This window comes from Heterocephalus glaber, unplaced genomic scaffold (genome assembly GCF_053883595.1).
Source record: "Heterocephalus glaber isolate CG9 unplaced genomic scaffold, H.glaber_assembly_v1.0 deba00001687, whole genome shotgun sequence".
Taxonomy (NCBI): Eukaryota; Metazoa; Chordata; class Mammalia; order Rodentia; family Bathyergidae; genus Heterocephalus; species Heterocephalus glaber.
In genome coordinates this window covers 24,850,482-24,875,272 of record NW_028258412.1, presented here as the reverse complement: position 1 = coordinate 24,875,272, position 24,791 = coordinate 24,850,482, and the positions used below count along the sequence as shown (strand labels likewise).

Here is a 24,791-nt window from a genome sequence, read left to right as displayed (position 1 = left end):
TCCCAGGAGCTCCTTTTGCTGAAGCTCCGTTCATTGACCACTACCATGATCTCACTCCATGATGTGCATCCACTCCTCACTACTTGCACACTGCCCTCCCTCCCTGCCTCTGCCTTAGACGCTGCACCTCAGCCCCAAGAACATGAGCGTACAAGCCTGCAAGACTCCCCCTCAGGTTTCAGGTAATGGGATGGCTGCCTTTCTCCATGTGGGTGTTGATTTTTCTCACCCATCAGAGACTTCCTGACCATCTATCTAATCTCCCTTGGCAAAATGCCATTCTCTGTGAGAGCTGTTTTATTTCTTTGGCGTATTCATCACTATGTTAGCTTATCTCGTGTATTTATATGTTTCTTTACACATTTCCTACCTCCTCTAGAGGAAACCCAAGCACATACAAACATCTTTATCTTGTTAACCATTGTGCTTTTTGCCCCTAAGAGAGTGCTTACAGAGGAAAGACACTCCGAATTTGGCAGATGCCAGAATGAACGGCTGTGTGGATGGATGCAAGAACGATGGGTGAGTGGAAGCATGGGTTGATGGAGGGTCGATGCATGGGTGATGTATGGCTGATGGATGGATAGGTCCGTGGAGATGCCATCAGGTATGTACTGCGATAGGTGGACAGATGGGTTGATGGATGATTCATATATAGATGAGTGGATTTACAAATGGGTCAATGAGTGGATTAAGAGTTGACCAATTCTTTGATATCTGTAAAACCTTGATCTTAACAACCATTTTTTTTTTCTAAAAGTAAAGTTCTCTGAACACAAAAATGCTGGCTCTTCTAGCCATCACTTTTTTAATACAGAAAACTAAAGCATCCTTCTCTCTTTCATCCTCCCTAGCCAAAAATTTGGAATAAACTGATATACTGCTAGAAACAAAACAAAGACACAAAATAGACAACTCCTTTTTCACTCCTCCAGTCCCACTGATAAATCAATGACCACTGCCTGAACTCTGAATATTATGCTGTGACTTTGGGAATGATATGTGGACCTTAACTTCCCCCAAAAATTGACATAGCCATGAATGACTGGTGCTCAGCTCTCAGAGCTTTCTGCAGACAAGGGTCCCCCAGCCTTCTAATCCCTATTCTCCTGCAAGCTTCACTCAAATTGCTTGATAGAATTCCCCCTTAAAAACTTAATCTAAAATCTTGTTTATTTTCTGCACGTCTATTTTGCCTCAGGCCAGATTGTCTAGCTCTATTAGCAACAAAGTCTTGTACGGGAAATGTATGCTATTGTTTTAAGCTCGAGATTCACCTGTCACCTCTCTTGAGGGGAAGATGACACAGAGCTGGCCACTGAGTTACAGATAGCAGATCAGAGCAAAATGAGAGATCCAAAACTGTGCTTCAGGTCACCTGGAAGATCCAAGGGTCTTTGACAACCTCCAATGGCAACTCCAGAGGGATGGAAAAAGCACAGGGAGACAGGAACAGATAAATCAGAGGGAACATGTGTGCATCCCTATGTAAATACGTGTGTGAGCGCCTAGGCACATACACAGTCATCTACCTCGGGGAAGGAAGCAGCTCTCCGAAACAGGGCTCTCTCACAGAGCAGAGGCAGAGGAGGTAACTGGCCATGCACCCCAGAAAGACCGAACATCAGCACACTGTCCAGTCCCCGAGTCCTCGCTGATCATCTCTGAGGCCAGAGTCCACAGTCTGTGCCTGACTGCAGGCTGCTTAGCCCATGATCTGCTGCCAGGGAGCCACACGGGTCTTCCGTAGTTTGAGTCTTTGTCTCCTTGATCTCCCCTGGTACTTGTGCTACGGTTACCCTTGTCTTAAAGAAAATATGGAACGCAAGAAAAGAACAAGCCTGTCCTCTGTTCCCTAAGTTACAATGCTGCCCAGGTGGATTCCTGGCTGTGAAGTGACTCCCAGCTCATTATCTTTCCTGACACCATTTCCCCAGGATACCCTCTCCGAAGAGCGTCAGTAGTCCCTTGGAAATTCCACTAGCCCTGCAAGGATAAAGTTTCAACAGTGAATGTGCATGCTGCTTCCTCTTTCCTCAGCGTGGCTCTTAAGAGTCCTGCCATGGCTGGGGGCAGAAGGAGCCTAAGCACAAACTTGAATTGTTTTAATAGTGAAAAAATTGTGTATTTACCATTAGCCAGCTGGACTCAATTTAGATGATCACATTTTTTATGGCAACATCCAAAGCATCGTCATCAGGAGCCAGTGGAATCTACGCCTTCTTCACTCCGTCGGGCCTGATCTGGTACTGACTTTGGCAACTTTGGTTGTCATCTTCCCCTCAAGAGAGGTGACAGGTGAATCTCGAGCTTAAAACAATAGCATACATTTCCCGTACGAGACTTTGATGCTTGCAGGAGAATAGGGATTAGCAGGCTGGGGGACCCTTGTCCAAGGGTGCTCAGGCTGTCTCCAGAGCCGCAGTGTCTTGGGACACTGGAGAGTGGTGACGTGCCTTTCCGCCTGCCTTCTTGGCCTTCAAAGCTTTTGCTTTGGCTTCAGCCTTGGGAGAGGCAGGAGCTTCCTTCTTTGCCTTTGATGCCATCTTGGTGAAAACACTGAACACAGCCTTAATGCCTACTCCTCTCAGTCAAAATGCTCTCTTGCCTTGCAGTTGTACACACAAATGTCTGGAGTAGCTAGAATCTGTTAAATGTGTAACTAGAAAGTAAGCTGCGTACCAACTCGTACTGGTCCCTACCAGGCTTCTTCCTTTCCCTTCATAGCCCTTGCTCAGCCTCTACCGCAGGTCCTCAGCCCAGCCACCCTCAGTAGACGAGGGCTTCTTCTTGCTTCATGTGCTGTCGTGGCTGAGGTTGAAAATGTCACCCCCCAAAAAAAATGCTCATTGAATTGAAGACTGGGTCGGGGAAATGACTGGGTCACGAAGCTTCTAACTTGCTTAGTGGATCAATTCACCGGCAAGATCACAATTCCATGTCGTTATTGGGAGGCGATGGAAAGAAGAGGTGAGTGCTAGATGCGGGCTAGATCATGGTTTGGGGACCCTGGGAACTGTGCTGGTCACCAGCGCCGTCCTTGCTGGCCCTTCCTCTCTGTCCACTTCCGACTGCCATGGGTGAGCTGTTTTCCTCCACCACACTGCCGCTCTCATGGTTCTCCCTCGTCACAGGTCTGAGAGCCGTGCAGCTGGATGAGCATGGACCAAGATCTGTGAAGCCACGATCTGAATAAACCTTTCCTTCATTACGTTGCTGTGCCAGATGTTTCATCACAAAGGCAAAAAGCTGACTGACCCCGTGACCAGCAGCGTCCTTGGTTACTTAGTTTGCCTCTGTTTATGGGTGTCGGGGACTGGGTGCTCTGTTGTTTTATTCACTGTCTTCTAAGCACCTGGCAGAATTATTCGCACACAGTAGGTGCCCTGCAAACACATGCTAAACGCTATTTTATGAATGACTACTCCGGGGCAATTCAGAAAATAATCTGCCTCTGATTCAGCGCCCGTGTGTTCGCTGGCAGCAGTTTAATGCATGTGGGAAAAGACACTTCCTCAAGACACTTCCCTGTGATACAAATTATCCTAAATTTCTGACCTGGTTGACCAAGAGGCTTTACTGCCACCTGCTGTAATAGTGTCCTGCTGACTAAGTCTACATTGTCGGTGACGTGACAGGTGTCTCTCAGATGTGCTATCTTGTGCCATGCGTGAATTCCCTAATGGGTCCGGCATGCTGAAGGTATTCCAACCCGTGCACCCTAAGCGACTCCTATGCAGGAGGGCAGGCTGATGTCTCAGGGGGAGTCTCCAGTCTGTGCCTTCACCCGCCCTTCCTTGGGGGCCGGATCACCCAGGTGGGACCCCAGCTCCAGCCCAGGTGAGCTTTCAATGGGCCTTGAAGTCTCCTCATTGACTGCCGAGATGTCACAATCATTTTTTGCTTACTTTTAGAAGCGAAGAAAGTTATCTGGGCCATTTCATTAAATGGTGTTTTAAATGAGCATGGGGCCTCCTATGTATCCAAAAGGGACAAGAGCAATTATGGAAACTCTGGGCTGAAGATGTCACGTTCCTGCTTCACACGGGGAGAAGGCCACAGAAAGATGTTCCATGGAGAGGCCGTGGGGCCAGCTGTTGCTCCTTTTCCCCATCACCTGCCGAGAGCACGCTGTGAGCTGCAGGGGAGCCAAATGAGGGTGACGTCCCGCATCATGCTGTGGGCCAATTGCACCCAAACTCTCATTTCAGATGTGTGCTGAGAGCCCCATGCACCACCGCACAGAAGACTTTAATGCAGTTTCCTATTTCCAGACACAGCCAGGCCTCCGAGTCAGGCCCTGGGTGTCCACCGTCCAGGAATCCGAATTCCAGACCAGCACACTCACCACTAGTGAAAGCACCAGGTTAAATTAGCAAACTGTTTATGTGGGGTGCTACTGCTGACCACTTCTAACATCCTAATGGTGGGATTTCATTACTCACTCAAAATGGAGCTTGGTACAGGCCTGGGAAATTCTTTGAAAACCAGCATGTTAAATAAGGGGGAAACTGAAGCCCCTTTGAGGATGTGTGAGTGTTTCTGACATGCTCTGGAAAGTCCAGGATGTACCCCAAGAATTCCCATAAGGCCCCAAAGTCCCGTGCATGTGTGTGCATGTCCTCCCTCTTCTGTGTCCTACTCTGGCGGTGACAGAACTCTGGTGTCCTGGAAACAGCTGGCTATGGGACTTGGGCTTCGGAGCTGAGGGGAAAATCGGTTTCCTATCCCTGTGGTTTCTAGTCCACTCCCGGGTCTCAGAGCCAGGGAGGAGCTTTGTCCTCCTCAATAAAGGAGCCTGGCCTTACCATTCCTTCATAGCTGTTTCACAGAAGGGTTGTAACCATGATAAACTTCTTTTCCTGAGACCCACAACGATAAACAGTGCATCAGACAGCGGCCAAAGGCTGCCTTGTACAAAGGTGTTCCACACACAGCACAAAATGGTTTATTCTTCCAGTCTTCCTCAGGCCAGCCTGTGTCCTGCTGGCTAAAAAAGGGACACCTGTCAGCATGCATGACACTGAGCACGGGGCCTCATTTCTAGCGCACGGTGCAGCCCGAAGTCTGGAGCGCTTTCCTAGGCCAATCCCAGGGCTCGTGTTGAGAGGCACGGCACAGCACAAAGGCCCTGGTGGGCACACCGACTGCCTCCTTGCAGGACACACAGCATCCCCTCCACCTGGTGATGACCACAGATGTGCTTTCGATCCCCAGCTGCCTCCACTCACCTGCCCAGAGCTTTCTGGATTAAGTTTCTTAAACACGACTCAGAACTGCTTCTTCTCTACTTGAAATTCCCCAGTGAAATAAGCCAGACACAGAGAGAAAAATACTACCTATTCTCTCTTCTATGTGGAATCTGGGAAACAGCTGAAGAACAGAAACAGAGAGGAGAGAGGCAGTCACCAGGGAAGGGGAAGGGAGAAGCTTTCAGGCAAAGGGGCTGAGCTGCAGCTATGCAGGATGAGTAAGCCTAGCAACCTAATGTTCGCCAGGGTGACCTCGGTTAGTAACGCTACATTGTGTAGTGGAAAACTGTCAAGGGGTTGACACTGAGTATTCACTCCAGCAGAATGTAACTGGGTGACTGGGAATGTGCGGATGCATTAGTTTGCTTGATAGCAGTGTTATTTTGCTATGCATATGTATATCAAAATATTATACAGTGTATACTTTAAATACATACCATAAAATCATCTTCGGTAAATTTCCCCTAGGGCCTGCAGGCTTCTGATTCCACCCTAACTTTACAGGACTCTGTCCTGGGACGCCTCCAGGATCTCACACAGGGCCCCCACTGCTGGGAGATCTCTCCTCCTCACAGATCCCCCCTCTCCATGAGCATGGTTGGAACCACAGAGCACAGCTCCCGCTGTGTAGTGAAACCAACTTAGCGGACACCTAGGAGGCTGCTTCTTCATCCAGAATCAAAGAGTGATCATCAGTCATAGTCTTCAGTAGCCAGTGACATCCAGTGCTGCAGTGGACATTCCGTAGGACTTCATGGTCAGATAAAATCAAGTGACAAAAACTGGCTGGTGTATGAAGAGCTGATGTGATTCGTTTCCAGACCAGAGCAGCTAAATTCCAGTGCGAGACTGCAGAGGACTTTCTCGAGCTTCCTCACGAGGGTCCACATTGGAGCTGAAGAATGGAGCCTGCAGGCAAGGGTGGAGCTGAGCAGGCCCAGCTGCAGCAGTGGACACTGGCCTGGCCGGTACAGAGGGAACTTCTGAAACTGAGATGTTTGCCAAGGCAGCGAAGCTCGGCCTGTCTCGATGGCAGGAGAGAGGTACAGGAGAGTAGGAAACACAGGAGAAAAGAAAACAAGGAGGCAGGTGTGGCCATCAGTGACAGGGCCAGGCGATGCGACTCTGCCCCGTCATGATTACAGCCTGCATCCCGTAATGCAAGAAGTCTTTGCGGAAAGCAGAGGAGCCAACAGCTGCATTTTGTGTGTTCAACTAGACATTACTGGAGGGTAAGCCATATCAGTCTACAAAGAGGTTTTCATGCAAGCAGAATAAAATGTAAACGGACCAGAAGTGAAGCATATTCTTGCAGTAAGCATTGTTATTCTCCAAGCAACCATGGTTTACATGTTAGCAGTTGGAAACTTAGCACTTCTGCTCCCAAGGGACTTACAAAAGTGACCATTGGTTTGTCCCGCATTAAAAGTACTTCAAATTCTGTTTCAAAGGCTGTTTTTGGCAGTCAAAATGAAATGATTTTACGTTTAGCTCAATTTAAGCCAAATTTTCAAATATTAAGAAAAGTATCAGATAGTGGCTGGTTGAAACAGAAAAATACTGAACAAGCCATCAAATTTCTGAAAAAATATAGTGACAAATCAACAGAAAAGAGTCCTTTTGCAGAAGAGAAAAGACACGTAAGATAAAGAAGATATAGGTAAGCAGAGCCTTTTTTGTTACACAAGTAGTATAATCACAAAATTTGGAGAATCGTTCTACTTTTTATCAAATCATATTAATTCATACTTCAAACGTGAGGAAAAAATGTCTCAAACAAAGGAAAATAAACATTTTCAGGACAAAGCAGAACTCAAAAGTGAGAAGGTTGAAGAAGGGAAACCCGCTTCTCAAGGTCCTGGCCCCTAACTAATGAGCCGGGCTCGCAGTCTTCCGTACGAACTGTGCCCAAGCCTGCAAGTCCAAGTGGGGTGCCAGAGGTTCTCCCAGTGTCCACTAAACAGAGCATCGCTGACTTTCTTTCTCAGCCCATAGAAGGTGCTCAGGCCTTAGAAGGTGGCTATATTGGTGGACTAGTCCCCAAATTAGCGTGTGACTCCGAGAGTCAGTCAGAAGACCAGAAGAGCCTGCTCAAACCAAGCAGGCTGTCCGCAAGGACAAAAATGCAGAGGAGCAAACGCGTTTATCTCTTCAACGAGAAAAGATTATTGCAAGAGTGAGTATTGATAATAGAACCCGGGCTTTAGTTCAGGCATTAAGAACAGGAGACCCAAAGCTCTGCATTACTAGGGTCGAAGAACTGACTTTTCTTCTTCTAGAATTTCCTGAAGGAAAAGGAGTAGCTGTCAAGGAAAGAATTATACCCTATTTTATTATGACTGAGACAAGTTAAAGATGAAATTCTTTAGGCTGCAGTTAGAGAAATTTCGGCCTTAATTGGTTATGTGGACCCAGCGAAAGGGAGAGAAATCCAAATTCTCACAATTGACAGTTTAGGAACAAGGGGTGTGGTTGCTCTTCAGACACTGCGGAAATCAGTTGAACTAACTCAGAAGCCAGTTCATCAGCTCTTTGACTACATCTGTGGTGTAAGCACAGGTGCCGTATCAGCTTTCATGCAGCGATTGTTTCATATGCCATTGGATGAATGTGAGGAACTTTGTGAAAATTAGGATCAGATGTATTTTCACAGAATGTCATTGTTGGCACAGTCAAAATGAGTTGGGGCCATGCATTTTAGGACAGTCAAACCCGGGAAAAGATTCTTAAGGATAGAATGGGATCTGCACTAATGATTGAAATGGCAAGAAACCCCGCATGTCCTAAGATACTATGCACCCACTGTGCTAGCCCGTTGGATACATAGTGAGCAAATGCACACATGCAGCTCTCAGCCCTGTAAGTCGATGTAGCTATTGATGAAATCGCACAGACAAGATCGGGCTTCCTGAAATAAGTGCCACACAGCACACGAACAGCTCTTGGAAAGCAGGATTGAAGGTGTACAAGAGAAGGCCACTCTGTGAGAATCACTATGAAGGCTGAGGAGTAGGGACATTGCTGGCAAAGGGACAGAGGGAATGGCTTGTACAGGAGGAATCACGGAGAATTGCAGGGACTGAAAGAGTTTTGAAGACTGGAGTCAAGGATCCATGGGCAGCATGTGGGATGAGGCTGGGGTGGTGGGTAGATCCCGCCATGCATAGGACCTCACAGGCCCGATAACGGGTGTCTTAGCTCTTTTAGAAAGGACCGTAGGATGCGTGGTTCACCTCTTGTATCTTCCCCTGTATCTCCTGGACTCTGTTTGCTTGCTTGCTTCCAATTATAGAAGTTATCACCTTTAAATAAAAATACTGTGAATATGGAGAAAAAAATAAAGAAAACAAGGACAACAGCAGTCACCGGATAATAAGTGTCCACGTGTTTCTTTAAAGCTTCGTTTTAGTAAATGAGTCTTAACCAGTTGATAAAATAAAATATACTTCTTCCTGTGGGTCAAAAATATTTGATAAGTTGGGTAGAAGATGTTTTATCAGAATACTGGATATATAACTGCACAGCAAATTTTTATATGAAAATTCTATGGCAAAATGCTGACATTTCAAAGAACTAGCGAGTGATACCCAGAGCACACACTTCCGTCCTGCTCTCAGCAGCTCTGGTGGAGGGTCTGCACCCATCTTTCTCTGGCACGCTGCCTGTGTGCCCTCTGGGTGTTAAGTCCACCTCCATCCTCACCCTTCCTGCTGCAACTTCCGGAAGGTTCTGTCCAGGGAAGGTCACGTTCCTCCCACCCAAGGGTGCTGTTGGATTTGAAGGCTCCACAGAGGAATTTTTTTTTCTGCTCTTCATCTATTCTCTCTTCTTTCAATCTGAGTGTGGTGGCACACAGCTATTTATTCAGCATTTTGGATGGCTACAAGTTCTGCAGTCAGGAGGGTTACACTTACCAACTTAGCTGTTTAGTGAGATCCTGTCTCATAATAAAAGACATTTCAAAAGGGCCGAGGATGTAGCTCAGGATGAGGATCTAGTCTCAAGTTCAGTTTTGCAAAATAAATTTTAAAAATAAATAAATCCTGAGAAAGAGATTTAGCATAAACCAAAACCCCAGATAACTATCAACACCGAACCTATCTATCTGCTCCCAGAAAAAGCCCTTCTTGTGGAGTTTGTGCAAATTTGACCTGATTGTGAGTTCTGGGCACAAGAAAAGCCCCATCTCTGCAGGGGTGGAGCATGAGGGAGATCTGATGTCCAGATCTAAAAGTCCATTTCTAAACAACAACAAAACTATGATATTAGAAGTAAAGTATGGCTCTTGCAAAAGGTAAACAAAGCAGACCTATGAGAAGATCTCAGAAGAAACCTTGGATGATGAACTCACCACACAAAAACTTTAAATGAGGAATCGGAAGAGGATGTCCATGCCCACTAATTCTTTTCAATGTTTTGCTGATAGATTAGCCAGAAAAAGTTAATAATAATTCAAAAGGCATCCAGGCAAGGGGTGTAACTCAGTCACTGAATGCAGGCACAGGATGGGTCTGATCCTCAGCCCTCTCCCTACAACAAAAGCCATCAAGATCTGAAAGGGGGAACTGCAGGTGCCTCCACTGTTAAGGGCGTGATATTGTATAGAGGAATCTGCTGCAGGCTGAGGGTGGTTGGGATTGGACCCAGGGCCTCATGCATGCTAAGCAAGCTCCACCACTGAGTTACACCTCCAGCTGGAAATACCGTAAGGAATTCAGGAATGGAAATTAGGGTTGATGAATAGATTCAGTACAATTTCAGGATACGATATGAATATACAAAATCAACTGTGTTTTTTTATACTGACTATGTGCCATCAAAAGGAAAATAAAGTCAATTCCATTTCCAATGACATAAACAATAGGAAACAATTTAACAAAAGATGGCACAATTTTTTGCACTGAAAAGTAGAACCTATTGTTGAAAGACATTAAAGAAGATGTGAATAAAGGGGAAGGTCCATGTTTCTGGATAGTAGAGGATTTAATATTGTGGAAATCCTCAAATTGATCTATACATTCAATGTGATCTTTATCAAAATTCCAGCTGGGTTTTCTGCAGAGATTGACAAATCTATCATGAAATTCATATACAAATATAATAGACACAGAACAGACAAAGCAATCAGTAAGTGCTGCCTCTACTTGTCAAAGTGTGATAAGCACTGAAAGGAGATGCGGTCATTGTCCATAATTGGTAGCAATAGGGTTGTAATCTGAAGCACATTTCACATGGAGAGAGAATTCTGGGTGTTCTCTGAGGCATCTCTGCTTGCAATGTACACTGTTGACTTCTCATGTCCTTCCATGGCATTGTACTAAGGCACATATCCCAGTAGTTCGCTGTGTCTCTTAGTCTTGTACAAGACTACATTGAGGCCACACTAATGATCTCGTCTTAACTTATTTATTTCTGCAAAGACCCATCTCCAAATACAGCCACATCCACAGGTACATGGTGCCAGGGCTTCAACATGTGAAATTTTAGAACATACAGTTCTGTCAATAACACACACCTGCAAACAGCCTGTCTTGTGTCTATGACGAAATAGTCCTTCCTCTGATGCTATGGCCAAAGTTCGTTCTCACCTGTGCCAACCACGGAAATAGATTAATATTCCTTTCTTTTTGGTAATCTACATTGAAAGATACTAAAAGATCTATCCTTCATTTCCTTTATCTGTGCTTCACATATGGTCTGGTGCATTCTCATGCAAGCAAAGAATGAAATAATGAGATTAGTTAGTGAATGGCAAATTAGAATAGCATGTGACTGGATTTATTTAATGATGCAAAAGACCTGACCCATAGCAGTAGCAGTCACACAGGGTGACATCAGTGCTGCCGTAATGCCCTGACCACATGGACCACTTAACGTGGAGGTCAGTGGGAAGGGTCGATGGAAATGTGCCTAGTGAGGTCATTTGGGAAAATATTGGAAGGAGCTGGCCTGCAGATGTCTGGCCAGCCTCAAGTCTGTCTGCAGGAGACAGATGTCCAGAGAAAAAGCAGAGGTTGGAAAGCAGTCGCCAACCATGGGCACAGACTTCCATTCACTCAAAAATATTTACTGAATGCCTTTGATGTGCCAGTTATAACAGTGAACAAGACAGAGAGAATACCATCATCATCATCATCATCATCATCATCAAAAGATCAGGCCAGAAAATGTGAAAATGTGTAGCATTTAAAGGTACAAAATGAAAGAGAAATAGAGATATCCATAGAATTATTATTGTTATTGAATTATTATCCCTAGAATGTCAATGTATCCTGCAGTTTGAGTGATAAATCTTTTTCCCTCAGTGAATGGGGAGACAATGATGAGATCTTGCAATGAATATATGAGGAAAGGGGGCAGGTGCTGAGAAACACAGAAGATGAAACCCAAAGACCTTGGAGCAAGACGAAAATCGCATGAAGCCCAAGGATAGGTCTGCATCCACAAGGAAAAGAAAACTGTGTTTAAAACCACAGTGACATCTGCAGAGACAGCTGCCTGCTTACCTGTGTTTGAGGTTCCTGTTCCTTTATTGCTATCATTCTCTTTAGGAAATGACCCTTTTTAGCTTTGTCCTCTCCTCATGCTCTGCCCCTGATCTTGTAGCACAGATGTATGCAGGTACAGCCATCCCTTGTGGGACATTGTTCTGGGGACCATCTACCCTCATTCCTTAGAGTGATGTGCCAGACAGACAAATAGGAAACAAAGGGATCTCTTCTTACAAGCCACACCACCCCCCTGCAGCAGCGAACCTTGTTTCTACGTAACTGCCTCTCAATGGGGAATTCTCAATGTCCCACTGGAGATTCCCATGGGAAGAGTCTATGTGGTTGTAAAATCACAGAATGACTGCAAGAATCTCCCAGGAATTAGACTGTTCTGCTCCATTAGGTTTGCTACCGCCTGGGCAGCACATTGTGCTAAGTGACTGCCTCTCTCTCGCCAAGCTCCCCTCCCCCGGGAAGAAAAAGACTTTATAAGCATCATCCATAAATGAGCTTCCTCACCAGCCAAAGGTAAATATTTTTCAGAGAAAGACACATTTCTGGAAAGATGGGAAAGACCTGCAAACCAACCCGAAGGTTCACAGCAATCTGTCTTGGTTTTGGTTTTTGTTTTTGTAAACACTTCTCACCATTTTCCTGAGCTTGGGAAGAGTCTGGGGCTTCCTCAGCTGAATGAGGAAATAAAGACAGAGTAACTTCCTAACGGTATCAGTGTTTCAAGCAGGCTCTTTTATTGTGAGACGATCTCTCTTTTCTCGTTAGAGTCGTTTCTGCTAGAGAGCCTCCCTGAGCCCAGCTCCAGTGCCAGGGCCTGGGACCCCAGGCTTCAAGGAATGCTCAACCAGCGTGTGATTCGATGAAAATCTCTTACAGTTACAGAGTGTCTTACTATAGTACATATAGAACTTATATAGAACATGTTGAGAATTCCAATCCAATACAGTAGAGAGGAGCTATGATTTGAGCTCCTTTTTTTTAATCAAGTTCTTGCTACATCACATGAAGTTAGTCGTGTCCAAATTTTCATACTTAAACCTCAAAATGAGCAAGGAGTTATTCTAGTAGGAATTATTTTACCTTGCTTGAAACCTAAGACTCTAAAATCTCAGCACTTTTCCTAGAGTTACAGAGCTGGCAGATGAGGGTCTAGAATAGTCCCCACAGATGCACATACTACATCTGGGGTGAACACACTCTTCCTGTAAAGAGCCAAATAGTGAATACGTTAGCCTTGTGACCCTACAGATTCTGCCTGTTGTTATGGAACAAAAGTAGGAAAGGACAGTACAGAAATAAATGACCTTTGACTGGACATTCTCCAATAAACTTCAGTAAAATAAATGCATGTGTTCCAATGGCTGATTTATAAAACATGTCATGAATATCAATGGTTTTGATACAAACTTTAAAAATATGCTATGTCACATTCCTGCCACAGAAATACCTAGAATCTATCACTGACAAACACAATCCACCAGCCACCAATGTTTTTCCTGAGCTTGTTCAGCTAACTTTGTTGAGAAAATACATGTAACAGTTTTATCAGAATACAGGCAGTCAGTGCAGCTGATGCCAGTTCATGCTCCAGGATCTAGCTTTCTATCTAATGTGCTAAGTCACAGGAAATCATCTAAACACTGTCACAAGAACATGGCATAATAGGTTTAGTGTATATAATCACTGGGCTGGGTATTCAGCAATACTTAACCTTGGATCACTGAATTCCACCGGGGCCATTGGATGCATGGCCGCCCACCTTGAGCTACTGTGTGAAACATTCTGAAAGCACACTGGTCAGGCAGAGGTGATGATTCCTGGTTGTTTGCAGAGTATACCCAGAGGGCATGTATTCTCCTTGATATTTTGCAATTATTCCTTTCAGCTTCACAGCCATTTGTATACAACTGAGGTGAAAGCCATTTGCGGAGCACCTTGCACATCCTGGCTTATAAAAGAGCATAAAGCCACCATCTGCCTGAAGTCTATTCTGCGAACCCACTGTGAATTAGCAGGCAGCCACCTGACAATGGGTGGCCTCACTTGTGTTGCTGACAAACTCACTGTGGGGGAGAGAAAGATGGGCTTGAGGAGTGAGGGTTAAACAAAAGTGAATTTCTAATACATATGGAAATTCACCCTCGTAGACCGATCTGGTACAGCAGCAAAGGCAGAGCTTGTTGTTGCTGCTCACTGTCTACAGATTCACAGTCTCTGGAGTCAGGATGCTGCAGCAACTCAGTTCTCACTGTAGATGCTTGAGTACCAGGGGCTGAGCTGATCCCCAGGCAAGAGGCAAACGATATGCAAAATAGATGTAATAGGGCAATAGTCCTACAGCTACAAAGAGCATTGCAAATCAACCCAGTGCTCCTTACCACTGAGCCATGATCTGGATTAAACCTTCCCAGCCCCAAACTTCAAAATGCCACGGGTTGGCAGATTCTTCATCCTGTCAAATGATGCTTAACAAGACTGCACTTCATCCAGGCAGCATAAAACTCAAGATGGCAAACTGATCATCAATAAAAGAAACTTCAATATATGCTATAACTCATGTGTTATAAGATAATATGCAGTAGTTTAAATGATGAGATAGAGCTCATTTACACAGATTAGAAAATTCCTCAAAACATATTACATGCAAAAATAGCCTATATAGAGTAATGTCTTTGATTTAATAGTGGTTCAAATACCCAAAATATACCATATATATTTTTTCAGCTACACATAGACCTATGCAAATATTCAGAAAAAATTCTAGTGAAAAAATTACAGTGATGTCAATTTTGTACAGAACATTCATATTTGAACTGGTGCTCGGTGGATCCTAGCACTACTGCTTTCCTTTTGAGTAGAAATTTATGCATCTGTAAGCCTTGTAGTTAAATTTTAACTAAAATTTAAATGCTATCAATAGAAGGCAGCATGAGAGATAAATCCGATAAGCTGTGGGCAGCAGACTAATAGCTTCCCCATCTCAACCCTAGAAGCTGCGGGTCTGTTGTCCAGCACAGCAAAGGGAGCTCTGCTGATGCAGTTAAGTTATGAGATCTGGGAAGGGGGATTCTCCTGAATTATCCAGATAGAGCCGGTAGAACCCATTGGATCCTTAGAAATAGGGAGCCTTCATCAGAGAAAGAGATCTTGCCATGAAGAGGATTACGCAGCCTTGGTTTTGAAGACAGTAGATAGCCACAAATCACAGAGGCAGGCAGCTGCTAGAAACTGCAGAACAGGGAAAACGGATTCTACGCTAGATCAACCGTTCAGAAGAGGACCTGAATATTAATCTCATGAGATTGTGCCAGCCTTCTGTCCTCCAAACTCCAGAGAAAATAAATATGTGTCTTTCTAAGATTCTAAATTTGCAATAGTTTTTCACAGCAAGAGTAGGAAATTACTAGTCACCTCTTTAAATTTTCAGAAACTGTCCAATCCAGATTACCCAAAGCTGCAGCAGATTTCAGGGTCCAGTATGATTTGTCCTCCTTCACCTTCCTCAGGTAAATGTTCCTTCCTAACTTAGATTCCCTGAATGAGGCTCTGTGGACACAGGTTGAAAAGCAAACACAGAAGGTCAAATTTGGGGGGTTAGAAGCAGAAATCAGGCCCTTGGGGATGGGAAAAGGGGGTTTCACAAGACAGAGTCCCTAACTGTCTTCCTAGACCACTGTAACTAGCTTGGGAATGAGCCGGACCTTCCTAAAGTAAGCGGCATTTCAATCATAACATTGTTATCAGTCACACTTCCTAGCTTGGCAGCCCAGATTCTAAGTCAAGTTAAAAGTCCTAGAAGAAATGTACTAACACACGAAGAGAGCCAGACAGTGCCTTCTTCACTTGTCTCCATCCATCCTACTTGCAGAAAATACCCTGGTGGGAAAGATGAGAGCCGTAAAGGAAAACCCAACTTTCAGCAATTTGTACCCAGACCCCAAGCCAGACTCAGAATGTTTGGTACCCTGAGCTTTCCTCGTATGGCCCATTTCAGATTAGGACGGCTTGTCTCTGCTTCCCATCTATCCCATGGTTTAAAGAAACAAATCCAATTCAACCTTGGGATGGATCATTGCTCCTCATTTAGCCTCTGGTTCCATCCCATGTATCTTCTTTTCTGCATTTGAAATTGCTGGGCTCTAAATGCAAAAGTTTCTTATGTCTTCTGCTTGGATCTTGACTGATGCCATAGCCAGTGGGCTTCTGTTACTGCTGTCTTTGTGGTTGTCTTGGTTTTCACTTGAGGGGAGCAGGCATTCTGCTGCCCCCTGCATCTAGAAGTCTCATATTGGCTGCCAGGCATCTCTCTGGGTCATGAAAGTGTACGACTGCAACTATTAAAAACAGTGAGCCAAACAGGGCAGGAGTCCCCTTGAAAGCCTGCCTTCAGCAGGTTTGAGGAATTTTTGGAAGCAGCTAAAAGCATCTCCCAGGTCTGGTCAAGTCGAAATTAGTAGACACCTTGGTCCCTGCACATCATCTCCAGCAATTTCCATCTTGAGCCAAGAGGTCAGTGACAGCACAGGTACCTCAGATGCCGATGGATCTTTCTGCATCTCAGTCCTAATACGAGACCTTTCTAGGATCACTCAGTGCCCAGCAAGGGAGACTCAGAACCATAATGATGATGTAGGGGACACAGCCCACAGAGCTGCCCCCTCACCAGGAGCCCACATACAGCAAGGGGGCAGATTTGTGTGGCAAGGGTGTAAGGCAGTGTGCGGGTCTCCATGGGGTGACACTGGCCAGGGGCTCTGCTGTAGCAGGCTCACCCAGCATCCCTGCCCGACTCTGCTCCCAGAGGTGGGGGAGGCACTTCTGACTCTAGGAAACAGAGGAGAGGGGACCAGAGAGGCTCCTGACCAGGGACAATGCTGACCACAGTGGGCAGATGGACAGGGCTGGTCAGCACCCCAACCTCATGCTGGATACAACTGCCATGCTCTGTGTGGAGCCCAGTGCCTGGCTACTCACTGTCCTGAGGATTTCATGACTTTCTCCTTTTCATCCTGTCCTCCTCACTTATGCATTACAATCCTGGCAATTTTACCTGTGTAACTAGAGGTTAAAACTATAATTCTGACTAAGGGGCCAATACAACACCTGCTGATATCCATAGGAGGCGCTAGATCGTGTGAACTGATTTCAAGGTGGTTACAAAAATTGAACACAGGATTTTGAGAGTTCCCAAGAACTTTGGGGGTACACAAGTGTGAGACTGAGAAACTAAGAAGAAAGCTTGGAAAGAAAACAAGCTCCAGAAAGTTAAGGTGCTGTGGAGGCAAAGGGACACACACACCTGTACTTTCCTGGGTAGAGAGAGAAGGATTGCAGGACTGTGCGGACACTCCCATGTGTGTTCCCCAGAGGGGAAATACGCTCATCAATGCCTGATTGCTTCCAAGGAATCTTGTGGTGGAATCAAGGCTCAGCCATCTGAGAACCCAGGGGACACAGTCAGTCTGAGAGTGGCTGAGCAATCAATGGACCAGCAGCAGCTACAGGGGCCTGTTAGAAATACCCAAAAAGGTGAGTTCCAGCAAAGGAAGGAAGTAGACGGGGGGCTTGAGCAACTGAATAGGGATGAGAATGTGGTCACCTCATTCCCAGGGCATGGAAATGGGCTCTCTCCACAGAGAGAGGCCGTGGGAAATGGGCTGAGCGAGGGGATTCCCCATGGGTGCACGGAAGCGCTCCGAGCATGCTGTGAAGCGCGGCTCCCTTCCAATGCCTGTGTCTGTGAAGCGCGGGCCCCTGCCCTTCCCATGCCTCTTTCCTTCCCTCTGTGCAGAATGTTCAGTCAGAGCATTAGACAGGCGACTTGGAAGATGAAATTGGGGAAATAGAGGCTGACCATGCCAACTTTCCTTGAAGAAGCTCCAGTTGGGGAAGAGAAAAACCTTTTTTTTTTGGTACTGGTTATTGAACCCAGACTTCCCACTAAGCTATATTCCCAGCACCTCTCCCTCCTCTGACACCCTGTTTTTGTTTTGTTTTGGGGGCAGGTTCTCACTAAGTCACAAAAATGTCCAGGTTGGGCTTGAATTTGCCACCCTCCTGTCTCAGCCTCGAAGGGTGCTGGGGTTACAGGTGTGTACTACCATGCCCAGCTGAATCTTGTCCTTTGGAGTGGGGAGTTGGGATCAACACATGATTAGTCATCAGACTAAGACTATGTTGTAATGGAAAGTTATGGATCTGACTATTTTTATCCACAGACATGTAAATAATTATCCCCAGCTGAGCAAATCAAAGGGAAGAGGAGAATCTAAATAAGCTTACTTCTGGGATTACATCCTCCATCCTCTCTCCTCTGGGGAGAGTCCTTCCTTACCTCCTGTAGATCCTAGTGGCTCCATGCTTTCCTGGGGTTCTGAGTTCCTTACCCAGTCTCTGCCTCTATGGTCTCATGACCTCATTCCCCTGTGTGCCTGTATGCATTCTCCCTCCCATCTGTCATTGCATTGAGAGCCAAGCTAAAGCTAGGACATCTCATGATCCCTAACTAACTGCATGTACAAAGGCCTTATTTCCAAATGAAGACTCACCTGGATTTGCAGCTCATGGGAATTTGGAGTGAGAGCAGATAGCTATTAATACTCTATGAATAGATAGCAAATATGACAAACCATTCCCTTAGAATAATCCAGGTTTGAATCAAGTTTCGGTTCCAGCTTTGCATAGCCAACCATGATAGAGAGATCTGAACATTTCCTAGGAGTGACGAAGGGAAGAGACAGGAGTTCCTTCTGTGGAAACTACTAAATTCACCAGCACTTGTAGAAGGAGCCGGTTGCTCTGCAGAACAGTGTCAGAAGATCTCAAGACTTCTTGTATGCTTAAAGACTCACTAGAAGCACACATGGGACCCGGGATATAGGTTTTCTTGCAATTAGGATGCTTTCCAAAGATGTGATACACAGCCAGATGACAAAGAAAAACCCCCAGAGAGCATCTGTAGCAACTCTGTGCAGGCTTCCCGTGATCTCTCCACACAGGAGACACCATAAGGGACACACAGGAAGTACCATTCCCCTGCAAGAAGAAGGAAATAAGGTGTGTGTGATGTTTCTGCCCAAGGAAGCCCACTAGCCACTCACTAGCCACAGATGCTATTGGGCACTGCTCATGTGGTATCATCTGCCTCATACACACAAAAATCCCAGACTCCAAAAGGAAAGCAAATGTCCTGAATAAATAACATTTGTACAGTTTAGGCACAGTATGCCACTCTTATCGTTTAAAGATCACTCTTAAAATCCAGGTCCCCAGGTACCTGCCCAAAGACGACATTGCAAACAAGTCACAAGGCTGCATTCTCAGCCCTGTGATTAGCCCTTGATTCATCATAAAAACACATAAATGCTAAGGGGACAATGTAAACCCAAGATTTAAGAGAATGAAATACATTACCGCATTGCTCCATCTCAACAAGAATAATTATAGTTGAGTTCAACAAAGCACAGAACAAAGGAATTAAAGCTTGATCTCTCGATGTCCTTTGAAAGTTCTCTAGGATGAGCTATTTACTCAGGAATTTAAGGAAAATAGAGTCTTCTCTATTAAAGGAACATAGTTCACACATTAAATGTGCACAGCTCATTGTTGGAACCAGTTCGTTGCGCTCACTCCCTCTCTCCTGTTCAGATACAAACAAATACATTGAAGGATGACATGCATGAAGCCCCCTCATATGTAAGGTGTGTCACCACCTGTGGAGTTCTCTAGCAGATTGTGGGTTATGGCTGCACCACTTCTAACTATCTGGGTGGCATGAACAATGACATAGCCACATAAAGGCTGGAATCTGGGATGACGGAGATGAACTTACCTGGTTGTTGGTGACATAGTATGATAGATGATGGGAAAGGCTAGCAGAAACTACAAGGAGCCATACATAGAAGGTGTTATCAAATTCACTTTCCTTTCATCCTACTAAAGTGGGATTAATTATAATGTGCAAAATATGCCTCAATGCTTAACAGTTTTGCTGCATCGAGGAGGTGGCACACATGCTTGGGGAGGGGTTGGGAAGAACACACACAACAGTGAAACATACAGAGATGCTCTCAGTGTTTTCTTGTGGGGAAATTCTTATCATCTTACCACAGACATGACTTGCAAACTGGTGGCTGACCTTTACTTTGACAACAGATCACAATGAAGAAAGGGGAATTTTTTTAAAGCACTATGCAACACCAGAGTTATGAAAAAAGCCTGAGGAGAAATGGAGCGTGATGTTTTGATGTTGGCCACTTCCTTCTGCTAAATCACACTGGGCTTTCCCTTCTCTCTGACTTTTAAGCTAAACCAACTGCGGCAACTCTGCCAAAACAAAGCACAGAAGAGCATTCAAATTAAGTCAGGATTACTTTTATGTATTTTTATAGTTATATTCTAGGAGCCAGAGAAGAGAGACCCTATAAATTTGGGCACCTGGCATACTTACTAAAAGTCCATTTCTATATAACTGAGTCTATAAATATTAATTTTGTCTGTTCCTGATCTACTTTTGAGGAGTCTTTCAGATGTAAAAAAGTGCTTTATGATGCTCACATTTCAGAAATTACCAATGCCTTTTGATGGCTCCAAAATATTATTTCTGCAATTAGATCTTTTTCCTTTGAAATAAGGAAACAGCAGCACCACCATATGAAAAAAGAGACCCAGATCTTCCCCTTGGGTTGAATGTCCTACTCATTTGTGGGTTTATATTGAGAAGCAGAGACTTCAGAAGGCACCCAGGCTTTCTGTTCAGCTTTGGGGGCTAGAAGGTAGATCTACTTCCATCACTCAGTGCTCCAGAATGCCCTGAACTGCTCTGAATGACTGTTCTGAAAATATTTGTTGTTAAAAAGAATGATCAGCACAGTAAAATAAGAAGAGCCACTGTAGAGAAGAGAAAAAGAAAGGCAACCTATATTACATGGAAATTAGCAAGACGGGCAAGAAATGACTGATGGTTCATGGCAGATACAGTTGCCATGGGCCCATCTATAAACCCCAAGAATGAAGATGCCCTGTCCCTAAGCCTACCACCAATGACAGTGACTACCAGCTTTACCCAAGCATGTAAGCCATTCACCTTGGACCCATTGCTCATGGGGCCTCAGGAATATGGCTACCCTCCAGAACACACACACACACACAATAATACGAAGAAAAATGAAACAAAACAACAGTAAGAGCATGCATGAAACTGCCTGCTACTAGTCATCTATGGAATAAATGAAGTTGAATACACATTTCTTGTGTCTGGACTTTGTGAGCTACAAAGACAAACCCAAGCAAGGGCTTCACTGTCAAGAGCCCTCAATATTTACAGAGAAGCTAAGATGGGCTTTTACAAACACTGGCATTCCAAATTACACTTAGTCAGAAATCAGATCAATCATCTTGCAATGTTCAGCTCTTCTCAGAAATAGGAGGAATTTTAAGGGAAGGGATTTGTGGGTTTTTGAAATGCCAAAGAGGATAAAGTTCCTTAATAAGGAACTTTCTCCCTGAAAGTATGAGTTCTTCTCAAGCCAATTTATTAAAGCCCATTGTCTGTTCCATCACCTCATTTCTTGCACCTCCAGAGTCATTATAGCAACCTTGAAAGTCTTTTTCATAAGCTGGCTACTGTAATGCAATAAGGATGTAAGTCAATTGTGTTTAGAAGGAACTAGGTGCATAAAACCTGAACTTTTCCTTTTCCAAATCCCTGTAGTTCCTTCTGCTACATGTCACATGTGTATACCAGCCATATTTTGATTATGAGAGTGCAATTCAGTCTGGTTGAGGAAATAATGAGCAAGATGCATGAATAAGGAGGTAGGAATTCATAGGACAAAGACCTCTAGATACTACTCTTTTGCTTTGCATGGTCTGTGTGCATTACCAGCTGCAATTTAGGAATGGAGGTGGTCATCGAACACACACCTTAGTAACTGTTCTCTGCTACAACCAGGTAGGTCCTAGCAGGCAAACTCAGGGTTGCATTCACATTGATGGAGCTGGGAAGTTCTATTATGAACAGTAACTTGCTGAGTGCACCCTCAGGGAATGAACATGAAGCCCAGAAAAAGACATCTCTAGCGGGGTGTGCTTGAGCATCTGGATAACACTCTTTGGCCCTGGTCTCCAGGTTAAAAACAATTCAGGGGCCCAAAACAATGGACTTAAAAATCTTGGTACATGTTCTAATGGTGAAGGTGATGCTCTATTTTTCCCACTAATGCAGGCTTTGATCCACTCTGATGATCTTTTCCCTCATGTGAACATCTTCTCCTCCCATCTCTGCAGGGTCCAAGGCAAGCTATAGAACAAAGCACCAGGCTGGTGCAAGTTTCGACTTCAGAAATCTGACCTCCAGAGAACCAATTTCTACACTGGCTTTGAACTTTCCAGGTCAGGGCATTCAGTCACAGTTTCTTTGAAAAACACATTAAGTCCCAAGACTGTGGTATTGTGTCCTCTCTCTTTGGTCTAGGGTGATCAAAATGAGATTTTCTGAACATTAAGTCAGGTCTAGTCTGAGAAATGTGACCTTTTTATAGGGAAAAGAATGGAACATATTTGAGATTATGAATTTCCTAGTATATGCAGGTCAGGGTGCCCACAAAGAAAAAAAATGATACCAGGTTGCCTATACACAAGGTCTCATTCTGTGAGAACTTCATAAAATTGCTATCTGTGACTAATAATATTTTTGATCTAACATATTCATTAGCATGTTTAATAAATATTTATTGAGCACTGGTTATGTCACCTGAGCTCTGAGCACAAAGGATATCATGGTGGGTAGAATGGCCTCTGCTATCCTGGAGTTTATATTCCAGAGGGAAGAGATAATTAAAAACCAAGCAAAAGTTGTTATGTCTCAGACTGTGAGGGCTAAAATTCTAGCTGTACTTTTCAAGTACATTGGCCACTCTACTGCTAGGAAGAAGTAAAATTGATCACTGGTTATCTGTGTGCCAGATTGGGGCCATGAAGCCAGCACAGACCAGGCACTTTGAGATGACTTTCAGGTGGTGTCAATTTCCATTTCTTGTCAGTGCTGCGGGGTGTGACCATGGTGGCACAAAGGATGAAAAGATTACTCAGAGATGGTACTTGGCCTGAACACCAAGAAACCCAGAAGGACTGTCCCAGTGACAGCATGCAATGTTAGGGAGTCTCAGGGGAGCAGCCCTGAACTGCAAACTCTCTGGCTTTTATTTAGAATATAAAACAGTGCAATAGAAAAAGAAGAAGAAAAACAGCTTGCGTGAGAAACTGTGTCAAGGCTAAGGAGTTTATTAGGCTAAGGGAAAGGACAATGGGCAGACACAACATGCTTTACAGTCTAAACATCTTGCTGTATGTTGGGTCTTCTTTTTCAGCATCTTTGCAGGGGCTGGGAATCAAATTCAGGGCCTCGTGCTTGTCAGGCAGGTGCTCTGCCACCAAGCTCCATTCCCAACCCTTTGACATCTTACTGAGGTATAAGCCCCCCATGCAAAGTGCACACTGATGTCAGTATATCCACAGTTGTGTAACTCAACATTTGGGGTTTGCATCATCCCAAAGCAGAACCCTATACTCATCAGCTGTCAGTTTCCATTCACCTCAATTCCCTCTCCCCCACCTGTGGGCAACCACAAATCTACCTTTTGTCCCTACAGACTTTCCTTGTGGAAATTTTTTGTATAAACCCATTCAATAGGCAAACTTTCATGACAGACTTCTTTCATTTAGCATCATGATAGCACTTTGCATTTTAGTCATTTGAGGGCACTTTGTATTTTTTTAATAGGATTCTATCATAGGTTATATTCTGTTTTGTTTATTTAGTCATCAGTTAATGTATATTTTGATTTGTTCCCACTTTTTAAATAATGTAAATAATAATACTGGTAATAATCTTATACAAGATTTTCTGTGAGCATGGATTTTCATTTCAATTATGTAGATGCTTAGGAATAGAATTATTGAGTCATAATAATTTTGTGTTCAATATTTTTGAAAACTTCAAAGTGTTTTTTTCAAAATTGTTGAACTAGTTTACATTCTCAACAAGAGCCAATGAGGGCTCCAGTTTATCCACATCCTCAGCAACAGTTATCTGTCTTGTCTAACATGACCCATTCTGTGTGAAAGGTATCTCAATGTAATTTCCATATATATTTTCCTGGTGAATTGATTATTGAATATCTCTCTGTGTGCTCACTGAACATTTACATATCTCCATTGGAGAAATACATGTTCAAATATGTCATGCATTTTTTAAAGTTGGATTAAATATATTTTTATTATTGAGTTGTAAGAGGTCTTTATTTATATATTCCTGATAAGTCTCTTTCCAGATATATGATTTTCAAGCATCTTCTCCGACATTGTGGGTTATTTCTTCACATTCTTGGATTGTCCTTTGTAATTCAAATGTTTTTAATTTTGATGAAGTTCAATTTTATCTTCTTTAAAAAATCATTAGTGAATCATGTTCTTTGCATACTACCTAAGAAATTTTTGCCTAATGCATTAAAAGGAAATTTCAATCTTATGCTTTCTTAGAAGTTTATTACAGTTTCATCTCTTTAATTTAGGTCTGTGATCTATTTATAGTTAATTTTTATATGTGGTGTAAGGAAGGTCTCATGGTTTGTATATAAAATGCCCCCCTAAAGGGTCATCTGTTCAGCAGTAAGCTTTTGAAAAATGGTTGCATTATAAGGATGTTAGCTTAATCAGTGGAATAATCCACTGATGGATTCAGAATTTGATGGCATTAGTGGGAAGTCATGAATAACTAGGAAAAGGTTCACAGGGGCATAGCCTTTGGGTATCCTGGGGTATCTTGTCCCCAGTCCTTCATCTCTGGCTGAGTCTCAGATTTCTGGCTACCACAGACAATGAGCTTTCCTCCACCATGCCTTTGCCTTCCTACCATGAAGTTCCTACAACACCATAGGTCTAAAAGCAATGGAGCCAGCTGACTGTGAAATGAAACCTCTGAAATATCAAGCCAAAACAAACTTTCCTCTTTTACATTGTTTTCTCAGGCATT

At 44.0% G+C, this 24,791-nt stretch overlaps 1 long non-coding RNA gene and 1 pseudogene across 3 annotated transcripts in view; one reads left to right on the top strand and one right to left on the bottom strand.

Annotated features, from left to right (window-relative positions):
* The window catches only part of LOC110348936 (uncharacterized), a 122,803-nt gene that overhangs the window by 83,675 nt on the left and 14,337 nt on the right, over positions 1 to 24,791 (bottom strand). The window lies entirely within an intron of this gene.
* On the top strand, positions 46 to 8,079 carry LOC101701459 (calcium-independent phospholipase A2-gamma-like; annotated as a pseudogene).